Below are 17,384 nucleotides of genomic sequence, written 5' to 3'. Positions count from 1 at the left end.
CCTAACTATATATGGTCTATAACCTATGGTTTTTTCAGTGAATATATATATATATATATATATATATATATATATATATATATATATATATATATATATATATGTATATAGATATATATATATATGTATGTATATATATATATATTCAAAAAGTGTTTTTTCTTTTGCCAATATCTTTGGCGCCATTTGACGTCCCGCCACCTCCCCATTTTTTTTAAATAAAAATGTGTGGGGGGGGGGCTCCTGCCCCCCATGCTGCCCCCGGGACTGCCACCTCCCAGGGCATTTAATAATTTTGGGTTGGGGGCCTCATTGCCCCCCAAGCCCTGTGGACCGCCACCTCCTCTGGCTTTTAAAAAACAAATTTAGTGTGGGGGGCTCCTGCCTCCCTATACTGCCCTGGGGATCAGCACCTCCCTGGGACTCCATGCTTTAAATGCAGGGGGCCATGCAGCCCTAGGGAACCCCACCTCCCCAGTGCTACCTTTAAAATATAAGCTCAAACCCCCCGCCCTCCCCCCCACACTGCCCTGGGGGACCACCACCTCCCCAGGGCACACTTTATTCAAATATGGGGGTCCATTGGGGCCCCCCGGCCTCGGGGACCACACCCCCGGGGCTTTACATATAAAGGTAGGGAGCCCCCTCCAGGAGCTCTTCATGGCCCTGTGGACTGCCCTGTGGACTGCCCTGTGGACTGCCAGCACTGCTCCCGCCATGCCATAGCAAACACTGCTTTGCTTCATGGAAGAGAGAGCAGGAAACCTGCTCCCGCTTCCATCAAGCAAAGCAGAATTGCTTTAGGGCAAAGGGAGCTGCATGTTAGCAGCTCTCTTTGCCCAAAAGCAATGTCAGCTCCCGCAGGAGGCGGGGAGCCGGCAGGGACCACATGATCATTGAGGCTCCCCCGCAGTCCCCAATTGACACACGATATCATGACCAGTCAAAGTATGTCTTTTATGTTCATTAATATGCATATGAACTCAGCACTTGTTTCTTTAAAAGAAAGTAAAGAGGCACTCAACCTTGCCCGTGAAAAACGCGTTGAGACTGTGTGTCGATAAACATGTTTGTTAATAGAGGCCACGGCTCCGGTGTTTTCTTGCCAACAAGGATTGTGTTCACTGGATTTTGGAAGGGGTGGCTACCCTCCCGTGAGCCCGCTGTTCAAAGTGGCTTGGGTTCAGCCAAACTATGAAGTGGATATATATATATATACATATATATATTAATGTGACATTAATTAAATTTGGGCTTTGATCCAGCCTTGGGGCGAGCACACACTGTGGAGCGCTCTGAATGCGGAAGGATTGCTTTGTTTGGAATATATATATATATATATATATATATACATATATATATATATATATATATATATATACATATATATATATATATATATATCATACAGGTTCCAAATCCAACTAAATAGAAGGACATAGAGACGTCACACCAAGAGATCTTTCCACAAATCCTTTATTGTGCACTCGTAGAGCAAGGACGACGACTTGAAAAAGGCCTACGCCGAAACGCGTCGTCCTTGCTCTACGAGTGCACAATAAAGGATTTGTGCAAAGATCTCTTGGTGTGATGTCTCTATGTCCTTCTATTTAGTTGGATTTGGAACCTGTATGAAGTAAAGAGTAGCGGCTGCTACTACCGACGGCACCAGCGTTGTCAGGTTGAGGATCGCTCGAGCAGCGGTTTTTGGAGTACATATATATATATATATATATATATATATATATATATATATATATATATATATATATATATATATATATATATAAATATATATATATTCAAAAAGCGTTTTTTCTTTTGCCACTATCTTTGGCGCCATTTGACGTCCCGCCACCTCCCCGGGTTTTTTTAATAAAAATGGGGGGGCTCCTGCCCCCCATGCTGCCCCCGGGACTTCCACCTCCCAGGGCATTTAATAATTTTGGGTGGGGGGCCTCATTGCCCCCCAAGCCCTGGGGACCGCCACCTCCTCTGGCTTTTAAAAAACAAATTTAGTGTAGGGGGCTCCTGCCCCCCTATACTGCCCTGGGGATCAGCACCTCCCTGGGACTCCATGCTTTAAATGCAGGGGGCCATGCAGCCCTAGGGAACCCCACCTCCCCAGGGCTACCTTTAAAATATAAGCTCAAGCCCCCCCCCCACACTGCCCTGGGGGACCACCACCTCCCCGGGGCACACTTTATTCAAATATGGGGGTCCATTGGGGCCCCCCGGCCTCGGGGACCACACCCCCGGGGCTTTACATATAAAGGTAGGGAGCCCCCTCCAGGAGCTCTTCATGGCCCTGTGGACTGCCCTGTGGACTGCCAGCACTGCTCCCGCCATGCCATAGCAAACACTGCTTTGCTTCATGGAAGCGAGAGCAGGAAACCTGCTCCCGCTTCCATCAAGCAAAGCAGAATTGCTTTTGGGCAAAGGGAGCTGCATGTTAGCAGCTCTCTTTGCCCAAAAGCAATGTCAGCTCCCGCAGGAGGCGGGGAGCCGGCAGGGACCACATGGTCATTGAGACTCCCCCGCAGTCCCCAATGTGAGGCCAAGCCCCGGGGGATCGGGTCCCCGGGGCCAAAAGTGGCCCAGGGAAGGGGGTCCATGTAGCCAGCTGTGTGGGGCTTACTAGAGATAACAGGAGGGCTAGTTGGTCCCCAGGGACGCTCAGGAGGCAAGGGGACTTCAATCCCCATCCACGAGCACATCAGGGAGCGCGTTTGCAGAGTGGTGGGAAAAGGGGTCGTGGCCTGCTATGAGAACGTATCAATCCTCCTGTGTGGGACTTACTGGAGGTAATAGGAGGGGATGTTGGCCCCCATGGATGTCCATCGGGGCATTCTACCCCTCCTGTTACCTCCTGTAAGTCCAACACAGAACGATTGCTAAGAGGTCTTTGGAGGCCATGCCCCCCTTTCTCCACCATTCTGCAAATGCGCCTCCTGGAACGCTACTGTATGGGGAATGAAGTCCACTTTACTGCTGAGGGACTTTGGGGGCCAAGAAGCCCTCCTGATACCTCCTGTAAGTGCTATGCAGCGGAATTCCTGAGTGCTGGTCGGAGGCCCAGCCCTCTTGCACCACCATTCTGTAAACTAGGTAAAGAAGCATTTGTAATGTAATAGGTCTCGCATTTGAGAAGTTAGGGCTATTGGTGTAGTAAATGTAAACGTTTTTTACTAATGTTTTTTGGAGTGGAGTGGAGTGGATGTATGTTGTGTGTAGTGGAATTATGTGGTATGTTGTACATGGAAATTATATGGATAGAAAGTATGTGGTATTTAGTGTACAGGAATTATGTAGAGTGGGATTATGTGTTATGGAAAGTAATTATGTGGAATGGTATTCTGTGTTGTGGAGTGGTCACCTCAGGTTTAGTCTTCATCGTTTCCATAGAAGCTAAACTATAAACTCAATCTGACAAAAAGAAGGAACCACTGAGGAGCACTTCTGGACCTATTCGGAGGTATGAGTAGGGCCACTGGAATTATGTGACTGTTCAGCTGCACCAATTTTCGCATAATTAGACATTTTCCGCATTTGCCACATAATCCATCATCTGCTGCACAATCTGCAGATTTGAACAAAATAAACGTTTTTTCTAGCTCAAACGTTACCAAAAATGCAGCGACAAGTGTTATTGCGTGGTGGAAGGCCTTTTGCAAACCTGAATGGTAACCTGTTACTTATTGCTAAATGTGGGTGTTAAATTAGTACCAATGATGCCCAAACCACTCTTGCTTCTTTGTTCACCTTTCTTTCTTTTTCTGCACTTCTTTTGCCTTTTTCTACACATCTCCTCCATTTTTTGCACCTTTATTCTTTCCACACCTCTCTTACTGGCACATGCATCAAGCCATGCTTTTGTGGGTCCTTAATTGCGAATTTTAAGGAATCGCAATTAAGGAATCGCAAAAGCCTATGCATGTAGAAATCGCTTAAAAAATAGCGATTTCCAAACATTCCTTAATTGCGACTCGCAAATTGCGATTCGCAATTAAGGAATACCTCCCCATTCATTCCTATGGGCCTAGAGGCCCATAGAAATGAATGGGAAGACATTCTTAATTGGTGATTCTCAATTAGAGAATCGCAAACTGAGAATGCAATTTCAAGGGTGCCAGGCTGCATATGAATACATCTTGCTCACATACATGCCCCAAGGGCATGTGTGTGTATAAAATGGAACTTTGAAAAATGCACTTTACTGCATTTTTCAAAGTTTTTGCAAATTACCATGAAGTTCAACTTCATGGTAATCTGCACCCCCTTTTAGCAAAATCGCTAATTTCTTTCCTTTAATGCGTTGCATTTAAGGAATCTCAATTTGTGATTCCTTAAATGCAATTGCAATTTGAGTAATCACAATTTAGAGATTACTTAAATTGCAATTTTTGCATTTGGGATGATGCACCCAAATGCAAAAATACTGGTAGCCAAGGGGCAGATTCTGAGAATCTACCCGTTTGCAACCGGTTTTTCTTTTTATGCATGTGCCTGCTAGTTCTTTCTGCACCTCTCTTGCTTCTTTATTCTGCACCTCTCTTATCTCTTTTTGTACCCTCTTCTCTCTCTCTGCACCTCTCTTCCTTCTTTCTGCTTTTCTCTTGCTTCTTTCAGCACTTCTCTTGCCTCTTTCTATACCTCACTTGCTTCTTTCTACACTTCCCTTGCTTCTTTCTGCACCCCTTTTACCTTTTTATGCACCTCTGTTGCTTCTTTCTGTACTTTTCTTGCTTCTTTCTCTACCTCTCTTGCTTCTTTCTTCACCTCTCTTGCTTCTTTCTGCACCCCTCTTGCCTCTTTCTGCACCCCTCTTTCTTCTTTCTGCACCTCTTGCCTGTTTCTGCAACTGTCTTGTCTCTTTCTGTAGTTGTCTTGCCTCCTTCTGCACCTGTTGCTTCTTTCTGCACTTCTCTTGCCTCTTTCTGTACCTCATTTGTCTATTTCTGCCCCTCTCTCCTATTTCTGCACTTACCTTGCTTTTCTCTGCACCTCTCTTGTTTCTTCCTACAGCTCTGTTGTATCTTTCATCACTTCTCTTGCTTCTTTTTACACCTCTGTTGCTTCTTTCAGCAATTCTCTTGCCTGTTTCTGCATGTCTTTTGCCTGTTTCTGCACCCTTCTTGCCTTTTCTGCACCCCTATTCAGACCTCCCAGGATATGGCGGCATGGATTAGCAAATTTAGCGGCACAAAAATGGAAATTTAGCGGCACAAATATGGAAATTTAGCTGCATTTTTGTGGCACTTTATTTTACTCATAATCATTCATTCCTGCAAAATCCTGGAGGGTCTGACATGAACTTCAGCCCCTGGGAGGTATTTTAGCCCACAGCGACCTCACTCAGCTCAAGTTCGTCCCCGGTTGTACTCAGTGTTGCTGCTCTCCCACCATTCTATATCCGAGTTAGACAAACCTCTTAAGGGAATGGTAGAATTGCCTAGGTCCGAAAAGAAGGACTTGAGGATGACAATCATCAGCGTCATGGACAGGTAAGTAGCACATTCACTTTGTAGGTTTCATCATTTTAATCAATACTTAGTCAATTCACCCCACCTATTCAGAACCCTTCAGAAAAGGCTAGATGAAAAATATTATTATTTTAAAATGCAGATAAGTATAATAGAGAAAAGACACCCACATATTTTGGAAGGAAGGAAACACAAGGAGATGGATGGAGCACTGAACATTTTCAGACACTCACCCCCAGTCACAGATCTGGGATGAATCCACCATCATTCTTTAGCTCACTTCACGACCCCAGTTCAGACACAGTTATATTCAAATCAGTCTTGACCCTGTGCCTCATGGGAACAGTCTAGCCTGAACTGCCAAGCCATGTCTTCCCTGGACCGGAAACGAGCATCTTGGGACTGGTTTCTGGGTAACACCCTTCATCAGCCAGGCTACCTTGAATCCAGTGGCAAAGTGAGGAAGGGGCTGCATGAATGTAGACCAGTGAAAGAGTACACAGCTTCTTCACCTATTGGTAATGGACATCACTGCTGTAAACTGCCAAGCAAGGCTTACACATGCGGCCATGCTCTACCCACAAGGGATCAGAACTGTAGGTGTTGTGCACTGGGTCGTGCCACATTCACAGGCCTCTCAATGGACTTAGTCACTTAGGGTGCAGTCTTATAAAATACCATACATTCCTTCTAGTGCCAGCTTGCAATCACGTGAACTGCTCCAGATCACCCAGTGCTGCCCCTTTACCACTACACAGAAAGTGCCATCTCTGCTGAGATTACCTCTCAATTGCTTCTGTCTTCATCAGTTGTAAAATCCTATGTGTGGTAAACCAATGTATACTCTGGAGCAGGGGTGAGAATAAGAAATTGTCCACTGGGTCACAGTGGCAGGAGTTTTCTCTGTCTTTAGCAGCCATGAGATTGGCATTGTGTAACATATCTACCTATGAGAGCCTGCATTCAGTGGCAGGTGCCTAGCAAACGTGGAAATCCTTCTCCGCTCTTGTCTGACCAAAAGTACTTTGGTTGTTGCAGTTCCTAGCACTGTTTATTTAGTGTTATAAAGATTCCACTGCTTTAGAGCTACATTTTGGACATTGCTTGCGAATGTCTGAAAATGAAGGACTTTAATAAACTTCATCCGTTTGTGGCCAAGGTCAGTTTTCTGTGTCAAATGAATCACCTCACATCTGTCCTGGTAGGTATCCGCCTCAAACCTGTGATATGGTCTGAAGAGCCCTTGCTTATCTCCAAACCGGTCTTGTACCCAGTGTTTGTGTTTACAACCAGCTCTGGTTTATCAGGCCTTCTACTTCATGGTCACTGACAGTCCCAGAAGCCTAGCAGTGATATTGGCTGAAGAGCCCTTGTTTATCACCAAATCTGTCTTGTTTCTGCTGTCGATGCTCCGAACCAGCTCTGGCTTATCTGGCCTCGGACCCCGTGACAGTACCTGGAACCTGGCTGTTATAGTGTCGTTTGAGGTCTCATACTCACCGGCATGATCCCTTAAAAACTTTGGTGAGGGTGGCATTCTCCAATCTCACACTGGCTCCGGACTGGACCAGAAACAGCAAATCTGCTTCTGTTTGCCATTTGTCTCTTCGATATTCATCTGGTGCAGCTCTACAAAAAAGCATTTCCAATCGAGTTGTTGTTTACTCCCTTCGGGGAAATCATGTTTATTTAACCTTTCTATCTAGAAAGATCTTTTTTGTAATCAAACTCATTGCTAATTATTTGTTCCATTTGATGAATACAATGCTCCTCCTTTGAACATGAAAATTTTGAGAGCTCCAATGAATCAGCAGCGGGGTATGAACACTGGTATTGGCCCAGACCTGTCACGCTTGCAATGCCCGTAGTTACTGCGAGTTGCACTCTCCGCTGCCTCTTGCAGACAAGTGCAAGTGAGGGCTGAAGATATGACAGCATATCTGATGTTTGTGCTTTTGAGGCCACACAAGCATACCTTTTGGAGTCAGTGGGTGTCTCCTCAGCTCAAGAGATGTGCCCACAGTGCACCTCCACCAATCAAACCTGGTCCACAAAAAAAAAAAAAACTGCCCTTTTGTCAAAATCGCAGCATTTTTACAAAAGTGCCGATTTTGCGGCAAACCGCGAAATCGCGAAATCCTGGAGGGTAAGCCTATTCCATCTTTCTGTTCCTCTCTTGCCTCTTTCTGCACCTCCATTTGCCTCTTTCTGCACCTCTGTTGCCTCTTTCTGCACTTCTCTTACCTCTTTCTGCACCTCTGTTGCCTCTTTCTGTACTTCTCTTGCCTATTTCTGCACTTCTCTTAACTGTTTCTGTACCTACCTTGCCTCTTTCTGCACTTCCCTTGCCTGTTCTGCACCTGTTTTACCTTTTTCGGCACCAGTATTACCTTTCTGCACATCACTTGGTTCTTTCTTCACCCCTCTTTCCTCTTTCTGTACCTCTCTTGCCTCTTTCTGCACCCCTGTTCTCTCTATCTGCACCTTTTTTTGCATGTTTCTGCACCTTTCGTGCCTGTTTCTGCACGTCTGTTGTTGGCTACTCTCTTGTCTCTTTCGTCACTTGTCTTGCTTCTTTCTACACCTCTGTTGCTTCTTAACCCCTTCCGCGCTCATGACGAGCTGAGCTCGTCATGTAACGCGGTAATTTAAAAAACGCAGCGCGCAGCGGGAAAACCGCTAGTGCGCATGCGGTTAAAACACTTCTCTTGCCTCTTGCTGTACTTTTCTTGCCTGTTTCTGTACTTGCAGTGCCTTTTTCTGCACCGATCTTCCCTCTTTCTGTACCTTTTTTTCCTCTTTCTGCACTTGTTCTCTCTTTCTGCACCTGTTTTGCTTGTTTCTGCACCCCTCTTGCCTGTTTCTGCATCTCACTTGCCTCTTTCTGCACCTCTCTTCCCTCTTTCTGTACTTCTCTTGCATCTTTCTGCACCTCACTTGCCTCCTTCTGCACTTCTCTTGTTTATTTCTGCATCTCTCTTAGTTCTTTCTGCAACTCTCTTCTTTCTATGCCTCTGTTGCTTTATTTGGCACTTGTCTTGCTTCTTTCTACACTTCTCTTGCCTGTTTCTGTACATATCTTGCTTCTTTCTGCATCACTCTTGCCTCTTTCTGCACCCCTCTTCTCTCTTTCTGTACCTCTCTTACCTAATTCTGCACCATTGTTCCCTCTTTCTGCACCTCTCCTGCCTGTTTCTACACATCTGTTGCCTCTTTCTGTATTTCTCTATTCTTTTTCTGCACCTCTGTTGCATTTTTCTGCACTTCTCTTGCCTCGTTCAGCAAGTCTGTTTCTTCTTTCTGCACTTATCCTGCCTCTTACTGCACCCCTCTTCCCTCGTTGTGCACCTCTGTTGCTTCTTTCTGCACTTCTCTTGGTTCTACCTTTTTGTACATAAATGTACAGAGTATGCTGTTTGAAACACAGGTATTCAAGAATGTGTATGTTTATTTTTATGTAACATGTAACTAGGTAAAAGCAGAGACACACACATGTATACCATCACAAACTTGGTCAGACTTACAACAGGGATATGGTTAAGATTTCGGCTTTATATTTGGTAGGCCTAACATTCTGCACCCCTGTTCTCTCTTTCTGCACCTGTTTTGCCTGTTTCTGCACCTCTCCTGCCTGATTCTGCACCTCTGTTGCCTCTTTCTGCAACTCTCTTGTCTCTTTCATCACTTGTCTTGCTTCTTTCTACACCTTTGTTGTTTCTTTCAGCACTTATTGTCTCTTTCTGCACTTCTCTTGCCTGTTTCTGTACTTGTCTAGCCTCAGTCTGCACTTCTCTTGCCTGTTTCAGCACCTGTCTTTTTCTCTTTCTGCACCACTGTTGCCTTCTTCTGCACCTCACTTGCTCCTTTATGCATCCATCTTCCCTCTTTCTGTACCTCTCTTGTCTCTTTCTGCACCCCTGTTCTCTCTTTCGGCACCTGTTTTGTCTGATTCTGTACCCCTTCTGCCTGTATCTGGACCTCTGTTGCCTCTTTCTGCACTTCTCTCGCCTCTTTCTGTTTCCTGTTGCTCTGTCTGTACTTCACTTGCCTCTTTCTGCACCCCTTTTGCTACTTTCAGCACTTCTCTTGCTTTTTTCTGTACCTCTCTTGCCTCTTTCTGCAGACCTGTTCTCTTTTTCTGCACGTCTTTTTGCCTGTTTCTTCAGCTCTCTTGCCTCTTTCTGCAGTTATCTTGCCTCTTTCTGTACCTCTGTTGCTTCTTTCTGCACTTCTCTTGCCACTTTCTGCACCTCTGCAGCCTCTTTCTGTAACCCTCTTTCTTCTTTCTGTGCCTCTCTTGCCTGTTTCTGCAACTCTTTTGCCTCTTTCTGCACTTCTCTTGCTTTTTTCTGCATCTCTCTTGTTTCTTTCTGCGACCCTCTTGTCTTGCTTCTTTCTACACCTCTGTTGCTTCTTTCGGCACTTCTCTTGCCTCTTTCTGTACTTCTCTTGCCTGTTTCTGTACCTGTCTTGCCTCTTTCTGCACCGCTGTTGCCTCTTTCTGCACCTCACTTTCTTCTTTCCGTACCCCTCTTGCCTAATTCTGCACCTCTGTTCCCTCTTACTGCTCCTTTCCTGCCTGCTTCTAAAACTCTGTTGCCTCTTTCTGCACTTCTCTTTTCTTTTTCTGCACATCAGTTGCTTCTTTTGCACTTGTCTTGCCTCTTTCAGCACATTTGTTGCTTCTTTCTGCACTTATCTTGCCTCTTTCTTCACCACTCTTCCCTCTTTCTGCACCTCTATTGCTTCTTTCTGCACTTCTCTTGGTTCTAGCTTTTTGTACACACATTTACAGAGTATGCTGTTTGAAACACAGGTATTCAGGTATTTGTATGTTTATTTTTATGTAACAAGTCACTAGGTAAAAACAGAGACACGCATGCTTGGTCAGACTTACAACAGGTATATTGGTTAGGATTTCAGTTTTACATTTATTTTTTTTAAAAGTTTTGTATAGCACGAAGAAGACCCCAAGAGGTATCAGAGCGCTTCACAGTAATAGGAGAGGAGAACACAGTAAAAGGGAACATTGTAAGGCCGTAATAGAGGATAACATAATACAGTAATAAAAATGTACAAGAATGCGCACAATAATTACTGGGTACAATAAGTTAGACAATCCTGGAAAATACAGTGCTTGAAGAAAACAGACGACCAATGGTTATTTATGGGAGGAACCTGTACACTTCATGTTTGAAAGCAGGTGTGTAAGGAATTCTGCGGATTTCCGGAGGGAGCAAGCTCCAGATCTTCGGTGCCGAACCTGAGAAGGCTCGAAGTCCTGTTCTCTCTTTGCAAAAAGACCGGGGTTTCAGTAATAGATCATTTGTACTTCTTGAAGGTCTGCCCCCGATAGTTCTAGTTTTTGAGGCAAGCAGCCAGGGGTTTTGAAGTGTAGGGCTTTGTGCGTTAGACAGACAATCTTTAGTTGAATTCTTGCTTCGTAGGGTAACCACTTTAGAGATCTTAGAGCTGGGTAGATGTGATCAGTTCTTGTTGTGTCAGTGATCAGTCTAGCAGCTTCATTCAATGAAGCCCTGAGCGGGGCCAAGGTATGTTTGGGGAGGCCACATAATGTCACACTACCATAGTCTAGTCTTGGCAGGACAACCTCTTGAACCACCAGCTTGAGGCTCTATTGAGGGAGTAATGGTTTTAGATTTCTGAGAAGCCTCATTTGGTATTTGCTGCCCTTACACTTCATACTAATGTTTTTCTTCATGTTTAGGTGTGAGTCTAGGGTGATTCCGAGAGATTTAGCTGAATCAATGATAGTAGGGGAGCAGTTGAAGGTCGTGAGGCGATTCATCCAGAGGGCAATCTTGAGGGTGTGTTTGAGAGGGGATGTGAGAAGGAATTCAGTTTTGGTGGTTTTGAGCAGGAGATGGTTCTCAGTTAGCCAGTTTTGGGTAATACTCAGGGAGGAGTTGAGTGACATGAGGTCTTCCGAACAGTTGATTTTCAGGTAAAGTTGCGTATTATCCGCGTACATATGAAAAAGAATGTTCATGGATTTAAGAGTGCTCGCTAGTCGTTCCAGAAAAATATTGAAGAGTATGGGAGAGAGTGTTGACCCTTGCAGGACCCCCATGGAGACTGTGGATATTTGGGATATCGTATGGTTCACTTTAACTCTTAGGGATCTATTGTGAAGGAAGGAAGCAAACCATTGTAGTATCTGACCTGAAAGGCCCCTCCTGTGTTCCAGAATGGCTAAGAGGATATTGTGATTAACCGTGTCAAATGCAGAAGAAAGATCAAAGAGGATTAGTAGGCAGGATTCGTTATGGTCTAACAATTTTAGGATGTTGTCTATGATATGAAGGTGCACTGATTCAGTACTATGACCACCCCTAAACCCTGATTGATGATGATCCAAGAGATTGAAAGTCTCACTGTGCGAGCAGAGTTGTGATTGGACGCATTTTTCAAGGAGCTTCGCCAGAATAGGGATGTTGGCGGTAGGACGAAAGTTGTTAACGTCAGATCCATCCTCATCAGGTTTTTTGAGAATGGGTGAGACCAGAGCTGCTTTTAAACATTCTGGGATCTTGCCTTGAGATAGGGAGGCATTTGGTAGGCCTAACATCTGAGCAGTCGATGAAAAGTTAACCTACAAGAGAAAAGTGAGGTTTAAAACAGCTGGGGAGAATAATTAGTGATTAGGCTACTTTGTATGAGTCTGCAGAAAGATACAGTCAATGTAGGCCTCTTTCTGCACCTCTGTTGCTTCTTTTTGCACTGTTATTCCTCTTTCTGGACTTCTGTTGCCTCTTTCTGCATTTTTCTTGCTTCTTTCTGAATAGCCCTTTCTTCTTTCTGCACCTCTCTTGCAAATGTCTGGACCACTCTTGCCTCTTTGTGCACCCCTCTTCCCTCTTTTTGCACCTCTGTTTGCATCCCTGTTGTTTATTTCTGCATCTCTGTAGCCTGTTTCTCTTACTCTCTTGCCTCATTCTGCAGTTCTCTTGCCTCCTTCTGTACCTCTGTTGCTTCGTTCTGCACTTCTCTTGCCTCTTTCTGCACCCCTCTTGCCTGTTTTTGTACCTCACTTGCCTCTATATACACCTCTCTTGTCTCTTTCTGCTCTTCTCTTGCCTCTTTCCGCACCTCACTTGCCTCTTTCTATACTTTTCTTGTTTTTTTCTGCATCTCTTTTGTTTCTTTCTGCACCTCTCTTGTCTCTTTCATCACAGGTCTTGCTTCTTTCTACACCTCTGTTGCTTCTTTAAGCACTTCTCTTGCCTCTTTCTGCACTACTCTTGCCCGTTTCTGAACATGTCTAGCCTCTTTCAGTACCACTGTTGCCTCTTTCTGTACCTCACTTGCTTCTTTCTGCACCCTTCTTCCATCTTTCAGTACCTCTCTTGCCTATTTCTGCACACCTGTTCTTTCTGCACTTCTCCTGCCAGTTTCTACACATTTGTTGGCTCTTTCTGCACTTGTTTTTTCTTTTTCTGCACCTCTGTTGCTTCTTTCTGCACTTCTCTTGCCTCTTTGTGCACCCCTCTTCCCTCTTTCTATACCTCTGTTGCTTCTTTTGGCACTTCTTTTACCTCTTTCTGTACTTCTCTTGCCTGTTTCTGCACCTCACATGCTTCTTTCTGCACCTCTGTTACTTCTGTCTGTATTTCTCTTGCTTCTTTCTGCACTTCTCTTGCTTCTTTTTGCATCCTCTTCCTCTTTCTGGACCTCTCTTGTCTCTTTCTGTACTTCTCTTGCTTCTTTCTGCACTTCTGTTGCCTCTTTCTGTACCCCTCTTGCCTTTTTCTGCACCTCTGTTGATTCTTTCTGCACTGCCCTTTCTTCTTTCTGCACCTCTCTTGCAAATGTCTCTATCACTCTTGCCTCTTTTTGCACCCTCTTCCCTCTTTCTGCACCTCTGTTTGCACCCCTGTTCTCTCTTTCTGCACCTCTGTTGCTTGTTTCTCCAACTCTCTTGCCTCTGCCTGCAGTTCTCTTGCCTCCTTCTGCACCTCTGTTGCTTCTTTCTGTACTTCTCTTGCCTCTTTCTGCACCCCTCTTGCCCGTTTTGTGTACCCCACTTGCCTCTTTCTATACCTCTCTTGCCTCTTTCTGCTCTTCTCTTGCCTCTTTCTGCACCTCACCCGCCTCTTTCTGCACTTCTCTTGCTTCTTTCTGCATCTCTTTTGTTTCTTTCTGCAGCTCTCTTATTTCTTTCATCACTGGTCTTGCTTCTATACCTCAGTTGCTTCTTTCAGCACTTCTCTTGCCTCTTTCTGCACTTCTCTTGCCCGTTTCTGTATATGTCTTGTCTCTTTTTGTACCACTGTTGCCTCTTTGGTCACCTCACTTGCTTCTTTCTGCACCCCTCTTGCCTCTTTCTGCACCCTATTCCCTCTTTCTGAACCTCGCTTGCCTATTTCTGCACACCTGTTCCCTCTGTTACTTCTTTCTGCACTTCCCTTGATTCTACCTTTTTGTACACAAATTTACAGAGTACGCTGTTTGAAACACAGGTATTCAAGTATTTGTATGTTTAATTTTACGCAACGTGTCACTAGGTAAAAGCAGAGACACATGCATTCATACCTTCACAAACTTGGTCAGACTTACAACAGGGATAAGGTTAGGATTTCTGTTTTACATTTGGTAGGCCTAACATTTTGAGCAGTAGATGAATAGTAAACCTTCAAGAGAAAAGTGAAGTTTAAGACAGCTTGGAAGAAGGATTAGTGAATAGGCTACTTTGTCTGCAGAGAGGTACAGTCGAAGTAGGCCTCTTTCTGCACCTCTGTTGCTTCTTTCTGCACTTCTGTTGCTTCTTTCTGCACTTCTGTTGCCTCTTTCTGTACCCCTTTTGCCTGTTTCTGCACCTCTGTTGGTTCTTTCTGCACTGCTCTTCCTTCTTTATGCACCTATCCTGCAAATGTCTGCACCACTCTCGCCTCTTTGTGCACCCTTCTTCCCACTTTCTGCACCTCTCTTGCCTCTGTTTGCAACCCTGTTCTCTCTTTCTGCACCTCTTTTGCCTGTTTCTCCAACTCTCTTGCCTCTTCCTACAATTCTCTTCCTTCTTTCTGCACCTCTGTTGCTTCTTTCTGCACTTCTCTTGCCTCTTTATTCAGCCCTCTTGCCTGTTTCTATACCTCTCTTGCCTCTTTCTGCTCTTCTCTTGTTTCTTTCTGCACCTCTCTTGTCTCTTTCATCACTGGTCTTGCTTCCTTCTTTCTACACCTCTGTTGCTTCTTTCAGCACTTCTCTTGCCTCTTTCTGCACTTCTCTTGCCTGTTTTTGTACCTGTCTTGCCTCTTTCTATACCATTGTTGGCTCTTTCTGCACCTCACGAGCTTCTTTCTGCAGCCCTCTTGCTTCTTTCTGCACCCTTCTTCCCTCTTTCTGTGCCTCTCTTGCCTTTTTCTGCACACCCGTTCCCTCTTTCTGCACTTCTCCTGCCTGTTTCTACACCTTTGTTGGCTCTTTCTGCACTTCTCTTTATTTCACCTCTGTTGCTTTTTCCTGCACATCTCTTGCCTCTTTGTGCACCCATCTTCCCTCTTTCTGCACCTCTGTTGCTTCTTGCTGCACTTCTCTTGCCTCTTTCTACACATCTGTTTCTTCTTTCTGTACTTCTCCTGCCTCTTTCTGTACCCTTCTCCCCTCTTTGTGCACCTCTCTTGCCTCTTTCTGCACCTCACTTTCCTCTTTATGCACCTCTCCTGCCTCTTTCTGCACCTCTGTTGCCTGTTTCTGTACTTCTCTTGTCTCTTTCTGCATGTCTGTTGCTTCTTTCTGCACTTATCTTGCCTCTTTCTGTACCCCTCTTCCCTCTCTCTGCACCTCTGTTGCTTCTTTTTTTTTTTTTTGCAGAGTTTTATATAGCGCGAACTAGACCCGAACTGAATCAGGTATCAGAGCGCTTTACATAGCACCAGTTACGTTACATGAGGACACGCATTCATTTTAGGCACGGGGAGATTACGTGATTTGCCCACAATCACAGGAGGTTTTTGGCGTTGTTACCGAGACTTGAACCCAGATCCCCATGTCCGAGGTCGAGCGCCCTTGCCGTTAGGCCAACTCCTCTCCCTCGTTTCTTTCTGTACTTCTCTTGGTTCTACCTTTTTGTACACACATTTACAGAGTATACTGTTTGAAACACAGGTATTCAAGTATTTCTATGTTTATTTTTATGTAACATGTCACTAGGTAAAAGCAGAGACACACGCACGCTTACCTTCACAAACTTAGACAGACTTACAACAGTGATATGGTTAGGGTTGCCGTTTTACATTTGGTAGGCCAAACATTCTGAGCAGTCAATGAGTAGTGAACTTTCAACAGAAAAGTGAGTTTTAAGACATCTTGGGAGAAGGATTAGTGATTAGGCTACTTTGCATGAGTCTGTGGAAAGGTACTGTCTGAGTAGGCCTCTTTCTGCACCTCTGTTGTTTCTTTTTGCACTTCTCTTGCTTCTTTTTGCACCTTTATTCCTCTTTCTGGATTTCTGTCGCCTCTTTCTGCATTTCTCTTGCTTTTTTCTGCACCTTTCTTCCTCTTTCTGCAGATGTCCTACCTATGTAGGCAAAGTTAGAAATTAGCTTTAAAAAAACCTTAGAAATTCACTGAAAAAAACAGATGTTGCAGGGACGTTAGTAATAGTTAGGAATTAGCATTTAAAAAACCTTAGCAATTCACTGAAAACAACTTCAGGTTTCAGGGACATTATAGTTAGGCTTACATTTCACTCCTACAATCCCAGAGAAATTTGGCCGTTATAGTTGGTTGAGCTAACTATAACTCGCACCCCCGCAATGCACTGCTGATGATGTCACATATTACATCACTCAAGACATAGTCAGTGACATCACTGATGACATCTTAAATGACATCAATGATAACATCATCCACTTATGCATCCACTGATGCACCTCTTCATAGCCTAATATAACCTTCATACACCTACTCTAAAATACAGACTACCATTCTCGAAACCATAGACACACCAATACAAGTCAGTACAAATCCACTCATGATTCATGGGTCTACACACACATCCACTCACCCATATAGTCACTCATACATGCAGTCACTCATCAATACAGCCACTGATATATACACTCATACACCCATAGATACTCACACACTGCCACTCACCCATAGAGTTACTCACACAGCTAGTCATTTACCCAAATTATCAATCACACTGCCATTTACCCATTATACAATTATACACACACCACCTCACTTATTCATACAGATACTAACACATACTTACTCTCTTATACAATCACTGATAAAAGCACACACTCATCCATACAGCCACTCTCACTCTCACAATCACTCACTCTCACATATAGTGACTTATATACTCCAACACTCACATATACTGCCTTGCTGATATGTAGTTACTCACACATGAGACATCCATTCACTCACCCACACAGCCATACACACACACCCCCCCACCTGTACAGCCCCTCGCAGACGCACTCATGAACCCATACACCCAGTGATTCTTCCACTCGCGCATCCATGCAGGGAGTCACACCTCCCCACCCACCCACACCGACACTATGGCACCCATACAGGTACACAGACAACCAATCATTAACCCATATAGACACTCATTTAGTTACTCACCAACCCATGCAGCCACTTACACACCAACTGGCATACTGATACATACATTCACAAAGATTAGTCATTCACCCACGCATTCACTAAGACATATTTAATCACTCACTTATACAGTCAGTCATGCACCCAGTAAATCATCCAGTCAGACACTCATACACCCATTCATTCTTCAATACACCTTGGTGTGTGTGTATATATATATATATATATATACATATATATATATATATATATATATATGTATATATATATATATATATATACATGAAAGAATGGGGGGAGTGCAATCTCCTGGCCTCA

This window comes from Lissotriton helveticus, chromosome 3_1 (genome assembly GCF_964261635.1).
Source record: "Lissotriton helveticus chromosome 3_1, aLisHel1.1, whole genome shotgun sequence".
In the NCBI taxonomy this organism is placed as follows: domain Eukaryota; kingdom Metazoa; phylum Chordata; class Amphibia; order Caudata; family Salamandridae; genus Lissotriton; species Lissotriton helveticus.
The sequence above is the reverse complement of the archived record's forward strand: the minus strand, read 5'-3'. Positions refer to the sequence as shown.